The 22,676-nt window shown below is 50.0% G+C and overlaps 1 protein-coding gene and 1 long non-coding RNA gene across 2 annotated transcripts in view; one reads left to right on the top strand and one right to left on the bottom strand.

Moving 5' to 3' along the window:
- LOC137208739 (receptor-type tyrosine-protein phosphatase U-like) overlaps positions 1-22,676 on the top strand; it is a 274,206-nt gene that overhangs the window by 124,844 nt on the left and 126,686 nt on the right. The window lies entirely within an intron of this gene.
- On the bottom strand, positions 17,148-19,818 carry LOC137210197 (uncharacterized). The gene is made up of 3 exons (XR_010936330.1): positions 19,702-19,818; positions 19,258-19,356; positions 17,148-17,546 (listed from the first exon to the last, which is right to left on the bottom strand). It is a non-coding gene; the product is annotated as an uncharacterized lncRNA (long non-coding RNA).

Here is a 22,676-nt window from a genome sequence, read left to right as displayed (position 1 = left end):
CGCTCCCTCAGAAGGAGGCCAGGTCTGCTGGGTTACCTGACCCAGAGGGTCAGGATCCGGAGGGGGTGCTAAATTGCAGGTACACTGTCACCTGATTGTGGAGATTCCTCAAAGTGACCCACGATAGCCCAGTTGAATTTGGTCATCCCAGACCAGCAGCCAAGCAAGAGACAGGAATCAGATTTACTTGTGTATCATCCTCCTTCCCTCACGCCCCACACTTCCCCACTCTTTATCTCGGTTGTTTGGCTGGGGCTGAGCCCACACCTGACTCCAAGGGTGAACATGTGATTCAGGCCTGACCAATCAGTAATCCGTTCCCCGCCCCCAGCCATAGTGATTGGCTCGGAATTGGCACATGACCCCAGGTGATCCAATCAGAAATAGACCTTGGATTTTTTCTTTTTCTGAAAAATTTAGCAGTACCTAAATTGGTCAAGATGAACCAAAGTGGTTGGTGGACATCTTGAGAAGGGCCTACCTGAGAGTGAAGCCAACACGGACAAATGCAGCTCTGAAAGATGGAAAGGAAGAAAAAAGAGAGAGCTAGACAGAGACACAGAAGGAGAGAGAACACGTGTAGACAGGACCGTGTGCACACCCTGATCACACTGACCAAGAGCCCAGGGAAGGCAGAAGGTATTTTCCGCTTTGCTCCCTGCTGTAACCCCAGCACTGGGCACTGCCTGGCACAGAGCAGTTGCAACTGTTGGAACCCCCAGGTCAAGGCAGGCCTGGAGCCGGCAGCCTCCAGACTTCCCTGAGCAAAAATATTTTCTTTTCTATGTAAGCCAGTATGAGTTGAGTTTGATCATAACTCAATGAGTCCCAATCTTGACCTGTAGTTGCTCATCCCCACACATCTGGAGAAACAGTGCAGTGAACAAAGAAGTGAATGAACTTGACCATTTCTCCTTTCTTGGCCCCCTCAGCTCTCTCCACTTCCTGAGTGTTACCCCACCCTCTCAAGTACAGAGGTCCTAGCTGGGACCATCCATCACGGGTGTATAAAGGAGGCTTGATGAACACTCAGCTGACTTCCCCATGGCAGTGTCTGCTCCTTGAGCCCTTGCAAAGCACAACTGGGCTCAGTGAAGTGGCCAGTGTTTCTGTGTGGGAGCAGCACCCCCAGGACATACTGGAAATGGGCTCAGAACTGCCAGGCTGGGCACCAGGACCCTGCCCTCCTGGCCAGTGGATGATGGATAAACGGATAATAAAAGTAACTCAGCACACATCCACATGGAGTCCACATGGAGTAAATGAGCCCATGGAAGGGGGCAGGGCTGAAATCCTGGCTCTGCCACTTACCAGCCTTGTGCCCTTGGGCAAACCACATCCCTTCCCTGGCTCTGGGGTTTTTCAACTGCAAAATGGCCCAACTGACAGGGCTGTTATGAGGAGGGAGCAGGATAAGATTCGGCTCAGAGACTGCTGCATAGTGAGTGCACAGTAAATCACTGCTATGTTATTATCAGCTCCACTCAGCTCTGCGTCCTGGGCTCCTTAGGTGACAAGAGGTTGCCTAGAGTTTCAGGAGGAGCTGGGACCCAGGGTCCCCCACGTTCTAGCAGGGAACAGCTGCCTGAATGTGCATCACTCAGCCGGGCCCCAGGTTGCCCAGAAGGGCTGGGCTCCCTGCAGAGAACACCGAGAGGAAAGCTGGGTGCACAGTGGCCAGTACGACATGCCTGACATTCCCACTGGACATTGTGTTTTAACAGAAACCATATCTTAATTTCCATCACCTGGGAATGCAAGCGTGCACCAGATGCTCGGATGAATGAATGAATGAATAAATTCAAATACATCATTTTAAGTAAAGAAGATAGAGTCCCAGGGAAGTTAAGCAAGTTGCTTAGGGTCACAGATCTCAGATGGCAGAGCAGGTCGAAAGCACAGGCTTCTGCCACTAAGGTCCATGCTCCATCCTCCACCCCACACTGCCCCAGAGAGAGTTAGGAAGGGAAGAGGCCAGCATGGGCTGGAAGCATCTGGGAGGGCTTCCTGGAGGAGGGGGAGCCCAAGCTGGGCCCTGAAGGACAAACTGGAGGAAAAGAGCACTCAGGGAGGGAGAAGCAGCCCACAGTTTGCTGCTCCCAGATCTCTAGGCCTCTGGGTCTGGAATTCTCCATGAGAAGCTTCAAGGTCTTCCTCAAGCAGATGCCCCAGAACGTCTCCCCAGAGCAGGTGGAGCCGCACCCTGGGCCGAGCTGGAGGCGGCCCCCAGGTAAGCGGTGGTGGGCAGGGCGGAGCAGGAGCTCCTGGGAATGAAGTGTTTACCTAGTGTCTGTTCCAGGGGCTCCTGGATGGGAGTGAGGATGGCAGTGACCTTGCCCATATGCTCTGAGAGGATGACGGTCTCACAAGCGCTCTGATGAGGCCATTAGATCATATTCCGTCAGACAATAGGCCCCACCAGACACAATTCCCCAAAATGTCTCATCAGCACTAGAATTGCCCTGTCTACAGGCCCTGTGATTTCCCTTGCAAATTCCCCCATGGGATCAGCGGCCTGCGAAGGTAAGTATCCCCCCATTTTGTCCACAGCTGGGGACATTAGTCCATTGGCCTCAAGTTCTTCCTCTGCAGCCCGTGTTGACAGCCCATCTCCCTATAATGAGGGCGCAGAAGCCGAACGCCGCCACGCTGCATGAAAACACACGTCGGCTGCTCTGTGGGGTGTTCTCCTCTGTGTGCAGGTGGAGCCGGATAATCAGGAACTATTTTGGGAGCCAGATGCCTGAATGGGGGGGAGACACATCCATTCTCTGCACAGCTTTCCAGATCAGGCCCCAAAGCTGAGTCAGTGATTCTTTTAAATCCCAATCTCCTTTGCCTCCTGCCTGCCTTTCTTTGACAAGCAGTTACTGATGCCAGTTCAGTCAGAGCTCTGAGGGGACACCTGGCTGTGGGGAGACAGATTCCTGCCTCCTGGGGTCCACCTGTCTTAGGGGGACATGTACACTAATAGAAGGAGACCCTGCAGGGAGACAGCAGTCATTGCATTGTCAAGGCGGGTTCCTGTGCTGCCCCCCAGGGTCCCATTAAGGAGCCAGACTCTGGAGGGCAGGCAGGGTCACGTCTTCATCTCCTTCTGTCATCTTCCCTCCACACAGGAAGCTCCAGGATGCTTCCCTGGGCCTGGAACCGTGAGGAACGCACAGCCCAAGCTCATGAATACTGGAGAGAAAGAAGGGAGTAGTGAGGGCCTCGCTTCAGAGGTAGGGAGTAGAACTGGAGGCAGAAGAGGAAACTGGAAATTAGTAGGTGGTGGGAGTGAGGAAATTGGAAAATATTCCACAGTAAAAATGGTCCGACGGTGACCTACGACATTTGGCTCAATCAGGAACAAATTACTCTGCCCCGCATAGATCTGAGAGTTTCTGGTGCAGAACAGTCCTTATATCTCTTACGTTTCGTGCTGAGCTGGACACGCCCCAGATTCCAGGAGCCCAAGAGCGATCCTGGCACTGGGGCCCAGGGAGGAGCAGGGGGTCTGAGCGCAGTCCCTCCTCACCAGCCATGTAAACGCAGACGAGTTCCCATCTGGCGGATGATCCTCCTGTTTCCCAAGCTTGGGAGGGATCAGAGTGATGGACATGGGGCCCCAGACACATGGTCTGTGCACTGTCTGAGTCATGGAAACATTTGTGGGATGAAGGTCAACAGCAGAGAGACCAGCCGGGGTTCCGAGGATTCCAAGACACTGACTCACCTCCTCTCCCTCAGTCCTCGCCCCAGCCCCTTGGGTTGGTACTGCTCCCACACAGGCATGCGGAAACCAAGGCTCAGAGAGGTCACGTGCATTGCCCAAGGCCACACAGCTAGCCCACGAGGGTCCAGGTCAGATCCTGCCCCCATGCTCTTCCCATGACCCCGGGTTGCATTTCTGCCACCAAAGGCACCTTCTGCAGCCCTTAGAGTCATATCCCTGGGGGTGAGAGGGACCTCCAGGCCATTCCATAGGACCCTGGCACTCAGCCAAGCCAGGCGACCAGCTCCTCTTCCTTACAGGCCCTGACCCCTCCCTGATCCATGAAGGCAAGTTGATCCCCGCCAGGCCCTTCCTGGGTATGTGACTTGACCCCTTCGCCCCACCTCCCTGGGGCCACAGTCCCTCCTCTGTAAAACAGGCAATAACAGTCCCCAGCCGCTGAGGTTGTTTTGAGGATGAAGTGAAGTAATTTGCAGAAAGCTGGGGGCACCTGATCAGCAACCTATCCTCTCTGCAGGAAGCTCCTCCTACCCTGCTGCTGCCCCATCCCTCACTCCCTTCCCAGCCCCCCACCCAGGTCCCCCAGTGGCCTCCCCAAACCTGGCATTTGTTTTTCAGCATCCTTTGTTTTTTTTCCTTCACAGCACTTTTCATAGCATGTAATTTTTTTTTTTTTTTTTGGTTCATTTACTCATTTTGTTCGGCTGTTTCCCAAACTGCCCAAGAGCTCCTTGAGGGCAGGGACCTGTCTATCTTGTTCACAGCTATGTCTGAGTGCTTGGCACAGAGCCTGGCACCCAGAGGAGCCTTATAAGCACCTGCTGGATGAAGGGTTGGATGAGGAGTGGGACTGGTTTTATCAGTCAGTACAGGTGAGGTGCTGTAACAAATAGACCTCAAATACCAGTGGCTTCACCCGGGAAGAGCTGATTTCTCTTCCACGTGAAGACCACGTGAATGTTGCTGGTCTGAGGATCTCCTGAAGGGAGGCACCTCCTCTGAGCAGTGATGCAGGGATACAGGCTCCTTCCATCTGTGATGATGTCATCTCCACACATGGCCTCTGGGATCACCAGGGAAGGGGAGTGAGTGAGGTGAAGGTCACCTGATGATTAACCAGCTCAGCGCAGAGGGGTCCATATCATTTCCACCCACATTCCTTTGGCCAGAAGTGTCACCTGGCCCCACCTGGATCTTGATACACAGGGAGGGGCAACTGGGAAATGTCATCCCAGGCTGGGCAGTCACCCCCCACCCTGCACGTGGAAGGAGAGAGTGAGCCGGTGGGCAGCAGCTGTCTCTGCCCCTCCGCGGTGGCAACTGACAACTCCCATCACTTTTCTCCTCTTCCTGAGACCCTTGGGCCCGGAGTCCTCTCTCTGGGCCTCTGGCTGGCACCATACCTGGGTCAGGAGGGCACAGAGGGAGGAGCAACGACCCAGGAAAGGGCTCACAGCGCTGCTCCCCACACTTGGCTGGGTGGGGAGAAGTTCTGGCTGGTTTGAGCTGATTGTGTTTAGAACCTTCTGTATCTGCTGAGCCGCTAATTCCGGTACCATCTGCCTGTGTTCCCAGCACCAAAGCCCTGGGATAAACAACTTTTTTTCTGTAGTTCTTAAAGAAAGTTTCATCAGGGAGTGGGGAGAGGGAGAGGAGGGAGGCCTCTGAATGTCTTGCCTCTGAAGAGGATGTGCTGCCCAGACAAGGGACGAGTGACATTGGAGGGACTGTACTGTCATTTGCGTGGAGCTCAGAGCCTCATAAGAATCACCTGAGACGGCTGTGATTTGCCCCATTTTACAGAGGAGGAAGCTGAGGCCCAAAGAAATTAAGGAATTTGCTTAAGGTCCAACATCCGTGATCGCTGAGCAGAGCTGGCGGCTCATTTTCCGTTACTGCCTCTTCACACATCAGTCCCTCCAGCTGGAAGCACCCTGCCCTTCGGCCCTCCCATGGAGACCCTCCCCTACTGCCGAATTCCGGGGATCAGAAAAGCTCAGGACTAGAAAGGGGGCTCAGGAGAGTAGCGGGCCTGGCAGGCAGGGTCACACAGCATGGTGAAGCTGGGCGATGGAGGGGTGCAAAGGACGTAGACTTGGAAGAGCTGCACTAGGAATGAATCCCGGCTCCGTTGAGCACCAGCTCTGTGATCCTGTGTGGGCTTCACCTCTCTGTGAAACAGCAATAAAACCTCTCTTTTCTCCACCACCATGGAGTGGCTGGCACGTGGCACGTGGTAACAGATGTTCGTTCCTCTTCCTTTCAGATGCACGACTCAGGGTTTTAATCATCACCTCCAAGAACACCCAGCCTCAACTCTCACCCCCGCCCCAACACAGTTTCTCAGGAAATCTCATTACTTTCCAAGGCTCCATGCAAATGTCGCTGTGATTTGGGTCAATAATAGTAACATGAAAAGGATTTGGAATCTGCCTCCCAGATCTCAGCTGCCTTGTTTCTGGGGTAAATTGACTTGAGACAGGATGCCAACTCTGTCACCTGCCCACCGAGTGAGGTAGCACGTGGGACTTCGCTATGCCAAAGTATGCTTACTCATGAAATGAGGCTTATACTGGAATCTCCCTCATACTGTATTTAAAAATAAAAACAAAACCCCAAATGTATAAAAGTTCTTCGTACTAAGCCAGAGACCAAATATTAACCATACCTAGGATTTAATTTTAATAGGCTTACTGAGGGATAATTGGCATATGGTAAACTGCATATGTAAGTGTACAGTTTGATAAGTTTTGACATACGTGTACCTCTGTGAAACCATCACCACAGTCAAAATGATGAGTACATTCATCAGCCCAAACTTTGCTTTGTGCCCCTTTGTAATCCTTACCTACAACCCATGCTCACCCCTCTGTCCTCAGGCAACCATCCATCTGCCTTTTATCACTACAGATTGGTTTGCATTTTTCAGAATTTTTTATAAGTGGAACCATACCACATGTAATCTTTTTGTCTGGCTTCTTTAACTCAGTATAATTATTTTCAGATTTATTCATGTTGTTGCAATAGTGTATCAATACATGTGTATCAATAGTTCATTCTTTTTTATTTTTGAGTAGTTTTCCCTTGCATGGATAGAATTTTTTTCATCCATTTGATGACCCTGTTAATGGGCTGTTAGGTTGTCTCAGATTTGGAACTATTACAGACAGAACTGCTCTGAGCCTTTGTGTGCCATTTCCCTCTAATTTCTGTCTTAGCAGCACCTCACAAATGTGTCTGTGTTGTGTTTCAATTTTCATTCACTTAAAGATACTTCATAATTTCCCCTTGCATTTCTTCTTTGTACTATGGATTATTTAGAAGTGTGTTACTTAGTTTCCAAATATTTGGGTATTTTCCAGATACCTTTCTATTATCAATTTCTAATTTAATTCCATTGTGGTCAGAGAACATATGTTGTATAACTTGAACCCTTTTAAAATTTTTGAGATTTGTTGTACATAGCCCAGAATCTTGTCTATCTTAGTGTTTGTGTGCCCTTCAAAAGAATGTGTGTTCTGCTGTTGCTGGGTAGAATGTTCTATAAATGCCAATTAGGTTCAGTTTGTTGATGGCATTGTTCAAGTCTTCTCTGTCCTGACTAATTTTCTGCCTATTTGTTCTCTCAGTTACAGAGAGAGGGGTATTTTGCAATCTTTAGCCAACTGAAGTTTGTTTATTTCTCCTTGAAGTTTCATAAGTTTTCCCTCGTGTATTTTGAACCTCTGTTATTAGGTTCGTAAACATTAATAATTGATGCGTCCTCCGATGAATTGACACTTCTGTCATGAAATGGCCGTCTTTATCCCAGGCAACATTGTTTGCATTGAAGTCTACTTCATCTGCTATTGATAACACCACTCTAGCTTTCTTTTGATTAGTGTTACGTGGTATATAATTTTCCATCCCTTACTTTTAACCTATTCTGTCTTTTTATATTTAAAATGTGTTTCTTAGAGGCTGCTTATAGCTGGGTCTTGCTTTTGTATCCAGTATGATGATCTATGCCTTTTAGTTGAATATTATTTAATGTGATGACTGGTATGGTTGGGTTTTGGATGTACCATCTTGCTACTTATTTTCTATTTCTTCCATCTGTTCCTTGTTCCCTTTTCCCTCTTTTTCTGCCTTCTTTTGGATTAATTGGGTAGTTTTTATGATTCCATTTAATCTCCTTTGTTGGCTTCTTAGTTATAACTCCTTGTTTTGTTATTTTGGTCTTTGCCTCAAGATTTACAGTATACATTTTTAACTTATCACTGCCTACTCTCAAGTGTTATTATACCACTTCACATTTAGTGTAAGAACCTTACAAGAGCCTCTCCGAGTCTTTGTGTTAAAGTGGTTGTACATTTACTTCTACATAACAAATGGTAAATAGTCAATTATCCTTTAAAGATATTTACATAGAGAAAAAAATGTATTTTATATTTACTCACATAGTTCTCAATTTCAGAGCTCTTTATGCCTAGATGGTTGGATCCATATTTCTACCTGTTGTTATTTTTCCTTCTGCCCACCTTTAACGTTTCTTGTAGTGCATATCATCTAGGGATGAAGCCTTTCAACATCTGTGTATCTGAAAACATCTTTAATTTGCCTTTATTTGTGAAAAATATTTTTCTTGTCTATAGACTTCTAGGATGACTGTTTTGTGTTCTTTTGGTTTTTTCCTTTTCAGTACTTTAAAGATTTTGCTCCGTTGTCATCTGGTTTACATTGTTTCTGATGAGAAATCAGCTGTCCTCATTTCTTTCTTCCTCTGTAAGTAATGTGTCTCTTTCCTCTGGCTGCTTTGAAGATTTTCTCCTTATCACTGGTTTTGATGAATTGCATTGTAATATGCCTTGGTATAATTTTTTCATGTTCCTTGGGCTTGAATTTTGTTGAGCTTCTTGGACCTATAAATTCAAAGTAGTGACCAAATATGGGGAGAAAATCGGCCATTATTTCCTCAAATGTATTTCTGAACACCTGCCCTTAATTTTAGGGACTCCAGTTACACATATAACAGGCAATTTGAAGTGGTCCCACAGATCACTGGTAATCTGTTTATCTTTTTTATATTATTCTTTTTCTCTATGTGTTTCCTTTTAGATACTTTGTATTTCTATGTCATCAAGTTAGTACTTTTTTTCTGCAATGTCAAATATGCCATTACAACCATCTAGTGTTGTTTTCATCTCACACATTGTTACTTTCATCTCTAGAAGTTCAATTTTGGTCTTTTGTATATCTTCCATGGCTCTACTTATCACTTCCAATCTTTCTCCTATATTTCTGTACGTATGAAATAATGTTATAAGCATTGGTTTTACCATTCTTTTCTGTTAATTATACATTTGTTTCATTTCTAAGTTTTGATTGATTGATTTTTATACTTATTATAGGTCATATTTTCTTTGCTTGCCTGGACATTTTTGACTGAATGCTAGTCATTATCAATTTTGTCTTTCAGGGTACTTAATATTTGTGTATTCTTATAAATACTCTTAAACTTTGTCCTGGAACACAGTTAAGTAACATGGGCACATATATTTCAAGTCTTGCTTTTAAGCTTTATTAAACATGAACACAGCAGCATTTAGCCTAGAGCCAATTTTCCCACTGAAGCAATTTTCCCACATAGCACTGAAGCAAGACCCTTCTGAAAACTCTGCCCCATGACTGATTTGGTTTTCCACTCCGGTGGAGTAGGAACTGTTTGAGTTTCAGGATTTTTCCCTCCAATCCTTTTGGCTGTGTTCCCCCAGACTCAGGTGGCATCCACACACCAAGATTTGAGCAGACTCTTGCAAATCTTTGGTGTCGTCTCTGTGTGAAGTCCTCTCGCCTCCAGTACTCTGCCCTGCAAACTCAAGCTGCCTCATTCTCCCAAAATTCCAGCTCAGTCTCCTTAACTCAGGAAGACAACCCAATTCTGCCTGGATTTCCCCTCTCTGACACCTGGCCTATGATTTCTCTTTAGGCAGTAAGCTCAGGAAATTATAGAGCTATTTCCCATTTCTCAGGGATCATTATTCTTTGTGGCTTGGTGGCTAATGTCTTGGAAACTGTTGTTTCATATATTTGGTCTGTTTTTTAGTTGTTTTATGTAAGCAGGTAAGTGTGACCCCTGTTATTCCATCTTGGCTGGAAGAAGAATTCTTGGTAATTTACGGAGCACTCATAGATGCCAGGCCCTGTTCGTAGCACTTTCCTTGCATTAACTCATTTTATCTTCACAGCAACCTATAATATAGGGACCATCATTGTCCCCATTTTACAGATGAGAAAACTGAGAGGCAAGAAGTGGAGTTACCTCCCCAAGGCCACTCAGCTGGTAAATGGTACAGCCAGGATTCTTACCTGGCCAGGCTGTCCCATAGGCTGCCCTCTTCACTCTACCCAGCACTTCCTGACCCTGGTGCCTCAAATGGGTTATGCATGTGTTTCACTTATCCAGGGGTCTGATGGCTGGTAGCTCTTACTCAGGAAGCAACATTGTCTCCTTCCCAGGGTGCTGGAGAAATGCCACCATTTTTCTAGGTGGTCCCTGACAATGGAAAGCACAGCTATGCCCCATGCTGTGCGTCCTCTCACAGTAAGCACTTCATAAAGTAGCTGTCACAGTTGTTATTATCTATATTATTCTCACGACGAGAGTCAGGACTCAACATGGTGTCTCAGGATGTCTGCACATACCAGCAATTCAGAAAAATGCACATCACTTAAGCGCACATAGGTGTCAGCTAGAAATCCCCACTGGGGCTCCTGCTCTGGAGAACTCAACCAAGACATTTCTGACTGTCCCAGACCCCCTGTACTCATTAGCCCAGATTAGGAGGGGGTCCTCCCGTGGGCCTCCAAGGAATGAGGCTGTAATCTTGTTGCCAAAACAGGTCTGCTGTTCTCCTCTGTGGGCTTCAGGAAGAATAAAGACATGTGGGGAACACTCATAATATGAACTTTAGGGCAAGAGACACACAAGTTCAAACCCTGAGTCCTTATGAGCTCTGTGACCCTGAGCTTCAGTTTCTTCATTTATAAACAGGGAGTTGTAATAGCCACCTTACAGGGCTATGGAGAGGGTTAAACCAGATCACGGATGGAGATGGGCTTAGCACAATGCCTAGAACAGTTCTCTCTGGTCAGAACCGTTGCAATCATCACCTACTAGCCCAGTGACCTTGGATAAGTTATCTCATTTCTGTAAAATGGGGGAAATAATAGGATTTTCCTTATAGTCAAATTATAAGGGTGAAGTGAAATAATCACATCTGCCTGATTCCTACGTCACTCAACTCCACCCCTTTTGTTTCACTGACCCTCAAGCCCCCTTTCTTAGCGCTACCATCCTGGGAAATCCCATGCTCTGAGGCTGGGGGGAGCAGAGGCAAAGGGTCTCCATGCCCCTGTCTCAGAGCAGATTAGGCAACCACAGCACTGGAGGTGGCTTGATAGTTTACCAACTTCTCATAAAGCCAAACAGCCTGTCAGAGAAACAAGGGTGTCATCTCTAATTTCTCTGATCCTTCATTTAAATGCAGCCATTGCCCAAAGGCCTCCAGGTATTTAGAGAAACAACATAACAGTATGGTCCCTGCCTCACGTGCATGTGGAATTATGCTCTTCCTGAAGCCCTGTGAGTGCTACACATGTTTATTTGAAAACCAGGTGAGTCTCAGCCATGAGAGATGGAGGAGACTCTGCCCCCACAGGACATCTGGATGGTCCTGAGTTGGCTGGGGGTCATGAGACCCACAGTATGGACTGGCAACAACATACATCAAATGGTTCAGGGTCACACCCACCACCTCATCCGGTCCTGTGGGTCTGAGTGAGCTAAGGCAGGCCAGAGCGCCAGAGTCTGCAGATATAGCAATCGGCAACCACTATGTAAGGTCAACAGACTAGCAGCCAATGTTTCCTGAGCACTTACCATGTTCCAGTCACTGCTCATCATCCCCATTTAGCAGATGAGAAAACTGAGACACAGAGAGGTGAAATGACCTACCCAAGGTCCCACAGCTGGGAAGTGGCAGAGTGGGATTTGAACCCAGACCACCAGGTTCCAGAGCTTGCAGTAAAGTCACTGTAATGAAGTCCAGACTCCCCACCTAGCACAGAAGGCAACTCCCCTCCCCAATTTGACTCCTCATGTGTATCAGTTAGCGTTTGCTGCATAACAAATCATCCTAAAACTTAGAGCTTAAAACACAATCGTGAACGTTTCTAATGGCTCTGCTGGTCAGCGAGGCAGCTCTTCCAGGTCAGGCTGGCCTGACTGGGGCTGATGGTTCCAAATGGCTTCAGCCAACTGTATGGGTCTCCAATGGAACAGCTGAGATGCCTGGGGCATCTGTCCACACAGTCTCTCATCCCCAGAAAGCCAGCCTGAGCTTGCCCAGGAGTGGCAGTCACAAGTCTCCCAGCAGCAGGAAAGGGCTGGCCCCTTGCACAGCATTTTTCAAGTCCCTGCATGTGTTATGTTATTAATGTCATCTTGATCAAAGCAGGTCATTGGGCCAGGCCCAGATTCAAGGTAGAGAAACAGGTTCAACCTCCTGGTCAACCCTGCATAGCAAAGGGCACACACTGTGGGGGAGGTTGGGGTTTGTGAGCACATTGCAATCTGTCACACCACGTCTCCAGCTTCACCTGTTGCCAGCCTTCCCTCCACTTGTCTGCTGCTGAAGTTGCCAAAATACTCCGGATTGCCACACATGCTGTTCCCTCTGCCTGGAGTGCTGTTTCCTCAACTTCCCCCGAGAAGATCTTTCAAAATTCAGCTGAGGGGACAAAAGACTCCCCTGAGCACCCAGCCCAGCCCCCCGCAGGCTGGATAGGGCCTCCCCTTCTCATCCCTCTCACAGCACACAGGGGGTGAGTATACCCCCTCTGGGAGGCTGGGAGCCCTGAGGTCAGGAGCAGCGTCTTACAACCCCAGGGCCCAGCAGAGAGCCTAGAATGAGCAATTAGCTCAGTAACTGCTTTGGAGGCGGGGAGGGAGGGAAGGAGGCATGAAGGGAGGGAGAGAGGGAGGCAGGACAGGAGCGAAGGAGGTGGGGAGGCAGACGAATGAGCCTTGGGTGAAAGAGACGAGGTAATCTAGGGTCAGATGCCAGGTCAACAACCAGGCAGGGCCAGGCCCAGGGCAGGTAGAAGCTGCCCAAACACCCACCAAGCCTGGCACAGAAGAGCCTGAGCGCAGGGTATATATCCTGGTGGGGGGAGGAGGGTAAAACATTTACTAGCTGATAACAGAGTTAATTCCCACAGGCAAGTGTTGCCAAGGAGAAGGCCAGGAGCCTGAGATGGGTGACAGGACTTGATACGGTCCCAGGTGAGGTTGGGGCCAAGGAGAAGGGCAGGTGCCTGAGACGGGTGACAGGGCTTGATACGGTCCCAGGTGAGGTTGGGGCCAAGGAGAAGGGCAGGAGCCTGAGACGGGTGACAGGACTTGATACGGTCCCAGGTGAGGTTGGGGCCAAGGAGAAGGGCAGGTGCCTGAGACGGGTGACAGGGCTTGATACGGTCCCAGGTGAGGTTGGGACCAAGGAGAAGGGCAGGTGCCTGAGACGGGTGACAGGGCTTGATACGGTCCCAGGTGAGGTTGGGGGAGCCTTCTTGAAGGAGGTGACATTTGATCGGAGACTGAAGGATGCAGTGAGGTAAGTAGAGGCAGGGGTGTGGCAGGCAGAGGAGCAGCATGGAAGTCCTCTCCTGAGGTGGGAGGGGCAGGGCTGGTCTAAGGAGCTGAAGGAAGACCGCCAGGCTGCTACCCAGAAAGGGAAGCAGGAGGGCTTTATGTGAGGCTGCGAGGGTAGCCAGAACCTGGGGTGGAGGCTTAGGCTCTCCTCGGAAATCCTGTACAGCTTGAAGGTATCTTTGGGATGGGACGAGGGGCTGAGTCTCAGCCCTGGAAGGTCTGGGGTCTCAGGAGAAGGAGCAAAGCAGCAGCTCAGATGCTGAAATCTAGAACAATAAGGATAAGAGCAAATCCTCACACACCACGTACTACTACAGGCCAGGTCGGTGCCACATGTACTCACTTAATCCTTACAACAACCCAATGAGGCATGGTGTCCTATTGTTCCTATTGAACAGATGAGAAAACTGAGGCACCGGGAGACTGAGCAGCTTGACCAGGGTCACACAGCTGAGAAAGTGGTGGAGATGGGCTTCAAACACAGATCATGTCACTGCAAAGCTTGTGCTCTTACCCACTGTCCTCGCCTGCCTTGTTATTTGACAGTCATTCAACAAGCATTCATTAATCATGTAACACATGCAGACACTGCCCTTGGTGCTGAGGATATGGCAAGGGACAAGAGACACCTGGTCTTGGTCTCTTGGCACTGATGCTCCAGCTGGGCAAAGAAGTAGAGGAGCAAATGTCAGATAGCAATAGAGGCTATGATGCAAATAAAACAGGGCAATGCAATAGAAATTATGGCTGGGTAGGGTATGGGGGCAAAGTTGGGTGAGTGAATGGAGAGTCCCCAGAGGAGGTGACATTTGTGCCAAGACTTCAATGCCATGAATGGATGAGGAAGAAGAGCGCCTCCCAGGGAGAGGGAACAGCAAGTGCAAAGGCCCTGAGGCAGGAGTGAGTTCCGTGTATTTGAGAAGCTGAACAAAGGTCAGTGTGGTGGAAACAGGGTGAGTGAGGGACAGAGGGCAGAGGATGAGGTCCGAGGGGCAGGCAGGGCAGATCTGGTTGGGTCTCAGGGGCCACATGTGTTGCTGTCCTCTGTGTGCCCTCCAGATTCACCCTCACCCTCCTCCCCTGCTCTGTACCTGGGACACTGACCTGCAGGGGCAACACCAACAGGGTCCTGCACCCTCCTGGGCCCCAGCTTCTTTTGGGTCCTGGAGGCAACAGAGGAGACCAGGGGGAGGAGGAGAGAGGTCAGGTGTTTATTTGCAGTTCTCCCCGCTAAGCCATGTTTGACAGTGGCTGCATCTCTCTCCTGTAGCCCCAGCTCCATCAGGTAGCCCCTCTCCCACGGCTGCAGCTCTCTCTGGAGTCTGATAACCACCCCTCCTTTGGCCCCGTCAGGACTGAGATGGACACAGCTCCCCACTGTTGCTCATCCCAGGGGCCCCACCATCCCTTGTTGGTTTCCTGTATCCTGTCTATACCTTGGTGAATCATTCCCCCATCAAACTCCCTTCAATCACCCTCCCTCATTTGTCATTTGCTCCCTGAAAAGACCATACTTGACTCTCCATGATGAGTTCAGATTTTATGTGAAGTTCAATGGGGAAGCCACTAGCGAGGGAATGGACTTATTCTGACTCACCTTTTAGACTTTCGGACTTTTAGACTTTTGGATTTATTCTGACTCACCCCCCTGGCTGCTGTGGAAATGGATGAGAAGAGGAGGCAAGGATGGATGGGGGGGCACATTAGGGTCCAGGCAGATTTAATGAAGTTGGTCCAAGGTGGACACATTAGAGATAGGACCCTGGCCAGACAGGACCAGTTGCATCATCTACTGAACCCATGGCTCCCAAGCTCCTTGTCCAGGGTCTTGAAATCCCCAGTGAAGGGGAACTGGAGGGCGTAGAACCGAAGACCCTGCTGAGTCTGGGGCAGGGGCAGGGGAGCTCAGTGTGGGAGTGCCCCCTGGGGCCAGCCCTCTAGGATTTAAGAAGGAAGGACAGGAGTGGGGGCACCAGTGGGAGCCAGGAGCTGCTCTGGGCCTTGAGGAAGAGCTGCCTTGAGCTGGGATGTCAGGAAGCCCGTACATTCCTGCAGCTCCATGCAGCCTGCCTCTAGACAAGGGACCATTAAGGCACTAAACCAGCAGCCATAAGCCTCATTTTTTCTCTCCATCTAATTGTTTCAGTCTTGGGAAGGGGGGACAGCATGGGGCAGGGCAGTGATGCAACTGACCCTCCATCATCTCCTAATGAGCGGAACCCAGATGCATCTCAGACTCCAGCAAAGGTCTCTGGTCCTAACCCGCATCTTTCCCTCTATGCTCCGTCCCTGGAGGACAGGAAGTGGAAGTGTTGGGGGATCTCTGGTTGGTGCAAAAGCCAGGAAGGTCACGTGTCTTTTCCCAACTGGTCAGTTTTGTGTTTAGGAGGGATTTGCTGTGGGGCACTGAGCAAGTCACTTAATCTCTGTGAGCCTTACTTACCTCATCTGGGAAATGGGATAATACCGGCATCACAGGGCTGGTGTGAACCCTGAGTGAGGTAACCCTGGTGCTGTGCCTGGCCCTCAGCTGGGGTCCATGTGGGTGAGCCCCGTCCCTACTGCGGAGAGCTTGGCACTAAAGATGCTCCTAAAATGCAGCCCCTGCCCCATCCTCCCTTTGACATCCCCACGTCTGCCTTCGTCCCCCATCTGGACCGTCAAGGCATTGAGTGGATGGTCACCAAGGCCCTTTTCAGCTTGGACAATATGGGGTCAATTATTTCTTTTTGGTTTTTTTGTGGTACGCGGGCCTCTCACTGTTGTGGCCTCTCCCGTTGCGGAGCACAGGCTCTGGACGCGCAGGCTCAGCGGCCACGGCTCACGGGCCCAGCCGCTCCGCAGCGTGTGGGATCTTCCTGGACCGGGGCACGAACCCGTGTCCCCTGCAACGGCAGGCAGACTCCCAACCACTGCGCCACCAGGGAAGCGAGCCCCTATTTCTTTACCTAGCAAGAGCCTCGCAGCCCAAGCCCTGAACCACTGCACCCCCAGCCTCAGGAGCCTGTCGGGGGCATTCAGGAGACCCTGAAACCTCCCCTGCTGGGCCCCTAGAGCTGCAGGCAGGAGAAGACAGCCCCACTGAGTAAGGACCCGCTGTGTCCAGGTCCTGGGCTCCCAGGGAGGCCCTCTTCCCGCTGAGGTCACGTGCCTGTCGGCAGGAGGGAGCAGAAACCACAGGGACGGACCCTGGACCCCCAGGCACCCCTGGGAGCAGGGTGCTCACCTGGAGACCCGGGAATAGACACGCTGGGTGCCTGCGTGAGTGCTGGGCGGCGGCGGCAGCTCTGGCCCTGCAGCCTGTCAGCACCGGGAACAATTAGAATCCTGAAAAAGCCCTCATTATTTCTCCCAGGGCTGAGGCACCCTTTGGAAAAAGGAATGTTTCCTGCCAGATCGTCCCCTGAAGATGAGCTTGTCACAGGCTATTGTGTAAATCCGCGTTTGCCCCATTTGAAAAGACGTGACTTAGCCACTTGACTGGCCTTAAGGCTCCTTCTCCAAACCCTCAAAATGCGGCAGAGAGTCACCCCCTGGGCTCTGAGCCCCTCTTCCTCGTGCTGCACAGGAGCTGGGACACTTTAGGACACAGGTTTGTCCTCAAGGAGACAACCTGGGATGCCAGACAAAGGCCCAATGTCAGGTTCACTCATGCCACCACCAGGCTTACTGAGGCCCTACTGTGTGCCGGCCCAGATGGGGGTGAGGGTGCAGCAGCGAACAGACGAGGTCCCTGCCCCCAGGATCTGACGTCTGGAGTGGGGAGGCAGGAAGGAACAGGTAGACCATCATCCTCGAGTATCCCAGGTGGGAAGAGGCTGGAAGAAGATAAACAGGGTGACGTTATAGAGTCTCGCTCTGGCGTGGACAATGAACTGTGCCCATCAGATGGACAGGTCAGTGAAGGTCTTTCTTTCTTTTTTTTTTTTTTGCGGTACGCGGGCCTCTCACCGCTGTGGCCTCTCCCATTGCGGAGCACATGCTCCGGACGCGCAGGCTCAGCGGCCATGGCTCATGGGCCCAGCCACTCTGCGGCATGTGGAATCCTCCCGGACCAGGGCATGAACCCATGTCCCCTGCACTGGCAGGCAGACTCCCAACGACTGCGCCACCAGGGAAGCCCACGTGAAGGTCTTTCTGAGAAGGGAATCCAAGATGAGACGTCAGTGAGAGGATGGAGGACAGAGTGGTTAGTCCTGCCTGCAGGAAGGGGAAGGCTCTAGGGAGGAGAAGACATCTGGTCTACTCTTGACGGATGCTTAGAATGGCACCAAGTGGCAGAGAGGAAGAGAACCCAGACATGGAGACAGGAGCAAAGGCCCAGAGCAGTGCAGGTTCACAATATGTTGGGGAAGCATTTATTGTGGCCAGAAGTGGGGCTGGAAGTGTCCTGAGGGCTGCACGAGACAGACCTCAAATCTGTGCCAAAGAGATGGGATGCTATCCTGAGGCAAGGGACTCTTCGGACATGTTTATCAGCGAGCGAGTCCCACCTCTGAAGAGGATACACTCTGTGGCTTCTAAGCTCCCTTCCGGTTCTAAATCTCCATGAGCCAGAAGGGCAAAGACTTTAGTTGAATGAACATTGAATGCTAATAGACTCGTACTCAAATAATCTTGAGTGTCTGGGGTTCCCAGAGACCAGAGCTGGTGGGCAAGACCCGAGCCTCAGTAACCAAGGCTCTCTTGCATGGGGACCTCACACAGATGGACACAGCAAGGGCAGGGACTCCCACCCTCCTCCAAACAGCCTCTCCACTCAGCTCTACGGCCCAGAAGCGCCAGCAGCACCTGGACCGCCCACTGCCCCTCACCCAGCACCCTCGGGAGCAGCCCGCAAGGCCAGCCCCCAATAACCGGCCCCGAACCAGGTCAACCTCCCTCTCCTTCTATTTTATTTTATTTTTTTCCCCCTTCTATTTTAGATCAACCCAGTCAGGCTCCCCTTGGGGAGCAGCAGACTCTCATTTCTCTCCCGGGCTCGCTAAATTGGTAAGACCCTGTGCCTGGCCCAGCAAGCAACAGAGGGAAAAGTTTCCCAGAATTTCAGGCCCTTTGATGGAGAAAGTCTGCCTAATACATAATTGAGAGGTACCTCGGCTTCCCGAGAACAATGCCAAGCAGTGAAGGTGTCCGTCCCAGTTCCCCCAGCAAAGCGGAGCTTCTGAGCACTCCAGCAGAGGTGAGGAAAAGCCTTTACTTAAGGATGAGTCAGGAAAGGCAAGAGGGCTGGGGTGGAGAGAGGCTGGAGGCACCAGGAGAGGGTAGGCGCAGCAAGGGGGCTGCTTCAGGGAAGGATGCAACCAGGTAATTAGTGATTATGACCACGTGCTCCACACTCAGACCCAGGTAGAAGAGCCATTTATGCAGCATAACGCAGGTCAGAAGCCCAGCTCATCCTTTCTTCCAAATGGCCAGATGCATGGAGCGGACAGGGTGGAAAGACACCACCAGGCTTACCGTGGCCCAGAGGAAAGAGAGACCTTGCCCTGCCCAGCAACCATTCATCAATCTCTAGAGAAGAGCTCTGATTGGCCTGGCTTGAGCCATGTGCCTATCCCTGCACCAATCACAGTAGCCACTTGGGTTGGGTACTGTGATTGGTCACTTCTGAGTCACATGCTCCTTCCTTTGTTGGGAGGGAGGTGGTTGATTGACAACCAGTCCAGAACCACAGAGAGTGGGGAAGGGGCAAACAAGAAGGAAATGAAAGGCTGTTAGCAGAAGGATGGAGAGAGGAGGGAGTGTTGCTGGGCACTTGACCAGGTACTCAAATCCTTTCATGATCTGGCCCCAGGCTACCTGTCCAGCCCCTTCCAGACACACCCAACCTGCACTGTGCACTCACCTGAATATTTGCAGGGTCCTCATGCCACACTCTCTGTCACCTTACCTCCATGCCTTGGCCGTGTGTTCCCTCTGCCTCTGATTGCTTCCCTTCCACCACCTGCACAGAAAACACTCACTTCTTTAAGTTTCAGGTGTCACCTCCTCTGCTAAACCTTCAGTTCTGCCTCCTGACAAACTGCTCCATTCCCACCACCCCCTGTAAAACTGTGATGATGCTCATAATGGCGACCATGACTATGAAGAGGAGGATGTGATGTTTTCTGGTTGGTATGCCTCTGCTCCCACTCCAACTCGACTTGAGAACAGAGATTTCACCTTATTATCCTCTATTTTCCTCGTTCTTGCTCATTATTGGGCACGTGGTAGCCGTCAGTGGATGTCTTTGGAAGGAATCAATTAATGAATTAATTGCAGTTATTGGCAGAACTGGTCCTTTGCATACCTGGGAAGGGCAGCTGCTCTCCATGTGCTGTGGGTTAAGGGGTTTGTGGGAGATATCCTTGTCCCAGATCATATTCCCAGTAGACACCCTGGAGAATTCTCTTCTCTCTGACCTTGGTTTCCTCATCTGTGAAATGAAGGGCTGGGCTCCTCAGCCTTTAGCTCTGCTTCCAGTCCTGTGAGTCATTGAAAGGAACCTCCTTGGGAAACACAGAGCCAAGCTGGGGGCCCCTGGACATCCAGGAGGGCCCGGGGAGACTGACTTTCTGGGGAGCATAGGGCAAGGGGCCAAGACAAGAGAATTTTCCAAGTGCATAAAAGGAATTCTGTGGAGCTTACAGTTTTACTAATATTAGACTACTGTCAGATACTTCCAAAACTCAAAAAAAAAAAAGGAATTCTGAGTCTTGAATTAGCCTTTGCATTTTAAAGGGGAAATTTAGACATGTCTTTGAAAATACAAGAAAATGTCACTAACACAAGCTGATCACAATTCCAGGGAGGGAACAAAATATATTTTGTGAAGCCATTTAATATTATAAAAAGGACTGGAAGTGAGAGTATTTACCCTACTCAAATTAGCAAATTGCTTTCAAGCCTCTTAGTCACAAATTCTTGGGTTTGGAAAGGACCTCAAGATTCTCTCACGGGTCTCCTCTCTCTCCTCCCACTCATGTTATCTGTAGCCAGGTGAGCTCTCAGAAGTAGGGAAAGGTTATAAAGGACCTACTGTGTGCCAGCGACTGAGCTAAACACTTTTAATCCTTGCAATTCTATTTCTGCTTCTCTGACCTCATCTCCTACTGCTCTCCCCTCCCTCACTCTGCTCCGGCCACACTGGCCTTTCCTCAGGGCCTAGAACATAGCCAGCTAGTGTGCACCTCCAGCCCTTTACACATGCTGTTCCCTCTGCCTGGAGCTCTCTGCCCCCTGATCTCCACATGACTGGATCCTTCTTATTGTTAAGTCCTGAGTCCAAATATCGTCTCCCTCAAGAAGCCCTCCCTGATCATCCGATCGTGCATTTCCGTCCTCCTGTCCCACAGCATCCCCTGTTCAAGCACATCACCCTCAGTTACTACCTGCATCGCCTTCATCATGGTCTGAAGTCAATCTACTTATTGATATACTTGTATATTTACCTGCTTCCCCTTCCAGAATGTGAGTTCCTGCAGGGTGGAGCCCTTGTCTATCTTTTTCATGGTTGTATTCCCAGTGCCCAGAACAGTGATTGTCACAGAGCTGGGACTCCATAACCATGTGTTCAGTGAGTGGATGAATAAATGATTGAAGGGTTTCCATTTCCCCAAACCCTAACCTTGCCCATGGTGCTTTCCAATAAGCGCTTATTAAACTAACAAATGGATGTAGGCAGTAGAGCAGACCCAAATAACTCAGAATATATCATGATCCAGGCATGAGTTTATCTCTACTTCATCCACAAGTTTTCCTGAGTCATTTGAAAGATTGTAAAAGGCATATCTGTCCTATTTTTGAAAGTTCCTCGTTTTCCAGCTATCTGTATTCACAAATTCATCACCTGAATAGGATTTCAGTGATCACATAGACCATGGCTAATTTAACAGATGAAAGAACTGACACTCAGAAAGAGGGACAAGGGTTCAGCAAGATTATATGTGTCAGATGAAGACCCAGGTAAAGAAGCCAGCTCTCTCCATCCTGCCCTTTCCACGTCTAAAACACTCGAGAGGTGCTGTCAGTCACTAAAATTAGCACAGCATTTCTGGAGGCACTCTAAGAATAACAATAAAAAACAATAGTAGTAGCTATAATTTCTTGAGTGTTTTCTTGAGTGGAGAGTGTAGTAAACACTTTAATTTTTTACAACAACCCTAGGAGGGGTGGGTACTGTTATCATCCCCATTTTTCAGATGAGGAGACGGAGGCACAGAGAGAGGAAGTAGTCTGCGTACCGTCACATAGCGAGTAGATGGTGGAGCCCAGGCTTGACCCAAGGCATTCAGGCAAAGTGCCTCAAAAGCATCTGTCTTGACAAGTCCACCCCTGGATACTTCTCTTAAGGAAATGATCATGGTCCAGGGAACGATGCATATTTAAAATGAGTGACCCTCTCTGGTGCGCCCCCTTTACATGGACTTCAAGGCTGCCCATGAGGAGAGGGAAGGAGTGAGCCTCACGGCCTATCACTGGGGGAGACCTTTGTGAGGAGGGCCAAGCCCCTCCCCCTGCAACGCCCCTCCCCCCAAGACAGGGACTCGTGGGGGAGATCCTGGCACACTTTCTATCATCTCACTCACCTGGACTCATGTATGGAGACATTAAGACACACTAAACGCTGAGTTCACTGAGATCTCTCCATCCTACAGTTTCAACTGAAAATTATATCTCTCGCTTTCTTTTTTTCCTTCTCCTACATGTCAAATGTGTCTTTTCTAGAAGCACTGAATGGAAATAAAGGGGCTTAGAGGATAATTTTATCCCATTTCAATGTAACCTGCAGCGAGTGGGAGTAAACAGACCCACTTGGCAGCCACACCTCATCCCCCTTCTCCCTCCAGGCCCCTGCCTTCCTGCCCCCACTTCCCACATCCTCAAAGGCGCCCTGGGAGCTCCTGATACAGGGAGGATTCAGGCCTCCACTGGGGCCCTTGCCAAGGCCCGCCTTCCAGAAGTCCAGTTCCCATATTCACCTCGTGTGAGGCAGGTTGCCAGTGAAAGGTTGTGGTCTTCTGCAAAAGTAAAGGGAGGAGTCTCCTGGGGAGAAGGAAGGAGCCCCTCAAGCCTTGGCCTGGGATGACTTTGCCAACACTCTGCTCCCACTCTCAACCTCCCCTCCCGCTGCTGCATCCCCAAGCAGGGCTGCCAGATAAAATACAGGGCATCCAGTTACATTTGAATTCCAGATGAACAATGGATTTCTTTTTTATGATAAGTATATCTCAAGCAGAATTAATTGAACCATTCTGTGTAGGAAAACAGAGAGTTATTAAGAAC

The sequence above is a fragment of the Pseudorca crassidens genome, chromosome 2, assembly GCF_039906515.1.
Source record: "Pseudorca crassidens isolate mPseCra1 chromosome 2, mPseCra1.hap1, whole genome shotgun sequence".
Classification (NCBI taxonomy): Eukaryota; Metazoa; Chordata; class Mammalia; order Artiodactyla; family Delphinidae; genus Pseudorca; species Pseudorca crassidens.
This window is presented reverse-complemented; position numbering and strand designations above follow the sequence as displayed.